This window comes from Ostrea edulis, chromosome 6 (assembly GCF_947568905.1).
Source record: "Ostrea edulis chromosome 6, xbOstEdul1.1, whole genome shotgun sequence".
Taxonomy (NCBI): domain Eukaryota; kingdom Metazoa; phylum Mollusca; class Bivalvia; order Ostreida; family Ostreidae; genus Ostrea; species Ostrea edulis.
The window spans coordinates 86,942,414-86,949,299 of NC_079169.1; positions in this window are offsets into that span (position 1 = coordinate 86,942,414).

A 6,886-nucleotide genomic window follows, 5' to 3' on the forward strand; every position below is an offset into this window, starting at 1 on the left:
TTCAATGTAACAACAGGTACTTGCCACATCAATACATATAATAATAAAATAATAATAAAATATAGTATAGTATAGTATAGTATATCACAAAGTCAATAACACATCACTAAAAAAAACTTTCCTTGCTCTATTTTGCATACTTCCAAATAATCTTTTATCTATATTTTCTCTGACTTTCCATAGATCTGCATGAAACATGCAATTGGCAGAAATATTTCTCATACTAGTTAACGAAGTTGTATTTACAGTAAGTCATATTTTCATTATTATCTTCATCAGAAATGATTCCGACACGAAAATATTTTTAAATCTCCACTCGGGAGGTCTTAGCTTCTATCTTCTGATGACATGTAAAATCCCGAAACGTACGAACAGCTTTGGTTTTTTTGAGTAACTAAAAATAGCGTACAGCACAAAGCAATATGTTCAAGATTTTTTGGTAATAAACATCGTATCAATTTATTGTGATAATAAAACAATGAGACTTTATTTTTCAACACAACGAATATACAATTTTCATTCTGTGCGGTATCAGTACATAGCACTTCGTGGTATAAAACGGAAAATCCAGGTTTTGTTCAGTTTTCGGCGATAAGAGGCAATGAATGCAGTCATGTCATACATGGTTTTTAAGTTGAATTATTGTACAATACAACGGTAGTAAATACATTTACATAGCATATTCCCTGGAAGCTCAACAGGCCGACATTCTCAGGGGTGTCATTTGAAGCTAGTTACCTTGTGTTGTTATTAGTATACAGAGGTCATAAGTCATTTACAGAAACAAGTGCCTGTGGGAGACAAGCATCAGACAAAGATGAACCGACGGCAACACGTTGATATCTATCACTAAGATAGGATTTAATCCATTTCAATGCATATCCAGTGATACCAAACATGTTTTCCATACGTTGCAATAGGATATTGTGGTCTATGACATCGAAAGCCGCAGAGAGGTCGAGCAATACAAGGATAGCGCAACTGTTATTGTCAAGTACACATACGATGTCATGATGTACCTTCATTAGTGCAGTTTCTGTAGAGTGTCCCGTTCTGTACGCGGACTGAAAATTGTCATGCAGTTGATGCATATCCAAGTGGGTTTCGATTTGTCTTACAATAACCTTTTCAAGAATCTTCGAAACAAACGAGAAATTTAACACAGGGCGATAGTTTTTGAAAATTTCTTTGTCAAGCCCTGTCTTTTTCAGTAATGGTCGAACAAGAGATTCCAACAGCGACTTGTTTATGATTAAAGTGATGGATGGCAAGAAACTCTCAATGCATTGTTTCAATAGATGCGCAGGAACTGGATCCAATTCACAAGATTTAGGTGCTGAGTTCATAAGGAGTTTTCGAATTTCTCCTGTAGTTGCAGGTGCAAATTTCCTGAGGTGTTCACCATCAAGTAGAATATCAGAGCAAAAAGGATCTTTTGCGCCATTGTTCGAGGCACTAGGTTCGCAAACTGATGAACGGATAAGATATTGCTTATTTTTCCGTGAAAATATTTAGCAAAGTTTTGCGATAATTCCTTTCCCTCAGAAGATGAAGGTAAAATAGGTTCAGTTAATGGGTTCAGTTATTTTATCTGGCGACCGCCACTTAATTCATATATGGCGGCTGCCAATTGCAAAAACAATGCAATTCGTATCGCTGAGTGATTATTTTGGAAAGATTTAGAATAGTACGCAAACACGCAGCATCGTTTTTCAAGTGTATAGGGACAGTCGGAGGAGAAATTGTCTTCTACAACTCTTGACAAGCAGAAAAGGAACCTAAAATGTCTCTTTTGTCCAAACTTCGTACTCCTATATTGGAGGGAGAGGGCTCCGTTCATTCTTCAATTGATCAGTTCATTCATTTTTACCATTCACTACTACCACCAAAAGAGTGGGGTGGGGGCCAATCCGCCAATTAATCTTATTTCACATGTGAAAATAATTATAGTTTGCATGTGAAAATAATAGAAATTGAACGTTGTCAAAAAAATGGAGGGTCAGCTCCGTGGTTCTACGTATTTAACAGTACAATCGAAAAACAAGAATTTAATGCTCTTAATTGTGTGTATATATATATATATATATATATATATATATATATATATATATATATCACATACATATTACATGCACTAAGCATTGGGAGGGATTGCACCCCTTTCATTTTGAGAGAGAGATAGAGAAAGAGAGAGGAATTGAACATATAAATGATTTAAACTGAGTGGCGGCCGCGCCATATAAATTAAGTGGCGGCCTCCACATAAATTAACCGGCGGTCGCCAGTTAAATAAATATCAATTCTATACCCTGGCACCTATCGTTTCCGTATTTCTGTGACCCACTCTCCTTTAATAATTTATTTATACCCTCAAGAAAATGAAGTCAAGATCTTTTCAGTTTGGAAACCTGCCTAATATGCTATACATTATGAAATTGATAATTTTTACACGGTTAGTACAAATAATTATTATAAAAGATGCGTATAAATATCCTGTGGCGAATCCTGGATTTGTAAGTAATAAAAAAGAAAATCGACATGCAAATATTTATCTTTATGGACTTGTATGTATGTAATATTTAATCTTTTGCTGTTAATTGTCATGTTCCGTAAGGCTTCTTCTTCTCGTATTTCAATCGTCATACATACTTTCATTAAATTACATGTTCCAGAACTGTCTTCAAGGTCCTATGGGAAGCCCTCCTCTATACCGGGAGTTTTTGGAGTTATATCCAAGAAACGAAGTATATACGATATCGATAAACCAAACATGATATCGTACCAATATCGAAAAATACCACTCTAATAATCAGATAATATGATACCTTTTATTGTGTAAATATCGAATCACGATCGTTTTTATAATGGCTGTATATATGAAGACTAATATAGGATTGATTTCTTTTCCTGTCGATATCAAATTACGATCGATTTTCTTATTGATTTCCCTTTCTTTCGATACCGTTAATATAGGCGATATCGTGATCGTTTTGTAGTGGTTCTGGAAAAGAAGATTTTCCTATATATCTGCATGTAAAACTTTTATCCCCTATTGTGGCCCCACCCTACCTCCGGGAGCCATGATCTGAACAAATTTGAGTCTACTCTATATCAAGAAGCTTTCAGGTAAATCTCCACTCTTTTGGCCCAGTGGTCCTTGGGAATTTTTTTTTTAATTCTTTGTACATGTTCTCATTTCTAACTTTAATCCCCTGTAGTGGAACCAAAATACCCCCGGCGGTCATGATTTTAACAAAATTGAATCTCCATTATGTCAGGAAGCTTTCATGTAAATTTCAACATTTCTGTCCCAGTGGTTCTTTAAATGGCTCCACCCTATTTTTGGGATTATATCCCCTTCGAATGGGACATGCCCCTTCATTTGAACAAACGTGAGTCCCTTTTACCAATGGATGATGTGTACCAAGTTTGGTTGAATTTGGCCCAGTGGTTCTGGAGAAGATGAAAATGTGAAAAGTATGGTGTCCGGATAGGGCCATTTGCAAAAGCGTGACTGCGCGTTAGTCACAACACGCCGTCACGCCAACAAGCAACGCGCCTTCGCGCTCTCACGCCAACAAGCAACGCGCCTTCACGCAGACAAGCAACGCGCCTTCGCACTCTCACGACAACAAGCAACGCGCCTTCGCGCAGACAAGCAACGCTGCGAAGGCGCGTTATTTGTTGGCTTGAGAGCGCGAAGGCGCGTTGCTTGTCTGCGCGAAGGCGTGTTGCTTGTTGGCGTGAGAGCGCGAAGGCGCGTTGCTTGTTGGCGTGAGAGCGCGAAGGCGCGTTGCTTGTTGGCGTGACGGCCAAACTTCCACCAGAGTTCGTTTGCTCACAAACCAAACTCTTCCACTTAGGCATTATGGGATAGCAATTTCTTAGGCCGCGTATACTGTGATGTCACTGTAGAATGACGAAAAAACATAACGTCAAACGTAAACAACTTTCAAAACAAGAATGTAAACATCAAGTTCATTACTTTACACAATAATTTTAACAGAGTCTCCCTACTTTTTAATGATCTTTTGATCATTTTATGTTTAAAATAAAATCCATACTTTTATATTAATGCTCTTAATATCAATATCTTCAAACTTTTAACTGCGAACTACTTCTTTAATGTTATTTGCCTGCGTGATAATCGCGGACTCACAATATACAAATCTGTATATTGTGCTGCGTCACATAGGAGAGGTCTATTCGTAGGTGACGTAATGAGGCCTCGACAGGGAGTTTGGCGTGACGGCGTGTTGTGACTAACGCGCAGTCACGCTTTTGCAAATGGCCCTATCCGGACACCATAGAAAAGTCTACGACAACGACGACAGACAACGGTAAGTTCTTATCAGAAAAGCGCACTTGAGCATTCGGCTCAGGTGAGTTAAAAATAGCTGATCTACACTTTTTAATTGCATGGGATCATCGTATTTAAATTATTAAATGTGAAATTATTAATTATTCGCAGTCACCAGTAACGTTCATCGATGAAATCAGAGTGCCAGCATTGTGGTAATTGAAGGCTTCATTCTGTTACATGTGGAGGTGCATCAGTGATAAGGTGATGGATCTCATATCAAAGGACATCATACGACACCCATGCGCGGATCTATAGGGGTCCCCCCCCCTGGAATTTGAAAAGATAAAAAAAAATTACAATATAACGATTTATAAGAAAAATGAGTTATATTACGGGTTCGATTTTGTGAAAAGGTTCGACCCCCCCTCCCCCCCCCCCCCCCCCCCCCCCCCCCCCGGAAAAAAAATCTGGATCCGCGCCTGCGACACCCAATTGAATGTATACATATTTGTGTGTGGTGTATTGTTGAAAGCGGGGGGGGGGAGGGGGGGGGGGGGGGCTTGTGTCCAATCCCACTAAATGTTAAATTACTATACATGTTAAAACCATACCATACCTTAGCACTATAACGGAACATTAAGCTGGTCCACTATATTCAATAACTTTCAAACATCCGGTATCATGCTAGCTCACCTTGCAATACTAGTAATCTGCCTCAATTCTAGGTGAAGATAACGAACAGTGATCAATCTCATAATTCCTATACGAAATAGATAGTCGGGCAAACATGGACCCCTGGACACACCAGAGTTGGGATCAGGTGCCTGGGAGGAGTAAGCATCCCCTGTCGACCGATAAATCTTCATTGATGATATACGTTCAAATTGTCAAGAACAAAGTATATTTATATACATGACAAGAGAACTATTCAATTGATGAGAGCACTAATTGAATAAATTGAGGACAAGAGGATAAATTGATGAAAGAATCAATTTGGTGGAATTATTGCTCGTAAAATTTAATTTGGAGCACGGTATATATCTTTTGAATTCTTTTAAGGGCGAGATCAAACGATCGATGTCAGATAAAAATCTAGTTAGAGGGAGAGGGCAGGCGCGTAGCCAGACAGAAAATGAAGTGTACGCAAAGTAAGGCAAAGCCCTGGTGGGGGCCCAGGGGGCGAAGCCCCCGAAAGCTCCTGGGTTTTATTGATTACAACCCCCAATTTTTTTTTTAGTATACAACGGGTTTTTTGGCTGTCAAGAAGCATCGTTTTATTGATTAATTATGACTTTAACATTAAATTCGGCTTTTTAGGGATTTGAAATTCAAGAAGCTTTTTAAATTGGATTGAATAGACATGATGATTGGAGTTAATCATAAATCGGAAATACATAGCGCAAAGTTACACTTAAGGCAATGACATGAAAATGTAAAAATAATTATTTTTTTTTTTTTTTTTTTTTAGCAAATAATGCGTACGCAGTTGCGTAGAAAAGGTATGCATAGTGTTATTTATACTCGTATGTTTTTACTTGGTAATCGATTAGTTTCAACATTCGTCATATTTAGTTTTAAAAGTGGGGGGGGGGGGGGGGGGTCCTGGTGAAAACTATGTGAATTTAGTTTTTTGTCAGTCATTGAACTTTTGATCTTGCCTTTAAGTTATAAATTTTACGTTTTTGTAAAATATATGGAATTAATGCGCTCATCAATTCTTTAAAAGAGAACAACAATTCAATATATCATTAACTCAATTGTGGATTTGTTGAATTGAATATATCTTCAATTATATAGTTGCTCTCTCTAAAAGAATTATTGTTCTTCAAATGATATCAATAATTCAATTGAAGAGAGCAATAATTCAATTATTTCACGCATTAATTGAACTGATGCACGCATTATTTGAATTTTTGCTCTCTTCAATTGAATTATATATATCGGACATCAATTCAGCAGAATAATTAATAGGAGCAATAATTCAGAATTGAAGATACATGTAGCATTATTTGTTTTAAGAGATCATTAATTGAATTGTTGCACGCATAAAAATGTATTGATATCTTCAAATAATGCAACATAGTTCAGTTTATTTCACTCAGTGTACACGAGGTACATGAAACGTATTTACATGTAATGTATACAGTAACAGGGGCCAAACAGATGAAAAATCGGGAGGACAATATCATTGATTTTCAAAATAAACATACAAAATTTTCTTAGAGATATATATAGAATCTTTAGAAGACACGAGTTCACAAAAGATATCTTCTATTATTTGAGTTTATGTTAATTTGGCGCTCCATAAAATTAAGACGATAAAAATATCGCCTACATTGATAATATGGTTAAAAGTCTAGTCCATGTACGATTCTAATTATACAATTCACGCCAAATCAGACCGAGTATGGATTTTTTACTGAATTGAAATACTTACGAATTCACGTAATTAACTGGAAAATTAATGTAACTCCTCGGAATTTTCGCGAACATAGGTACGTATGCAGTATTTATATACATGTATACACATTTGTATTTCTAGCTTAAGTTACATGTATTCGGTCTTCGCAAGCCAAAGAGTCC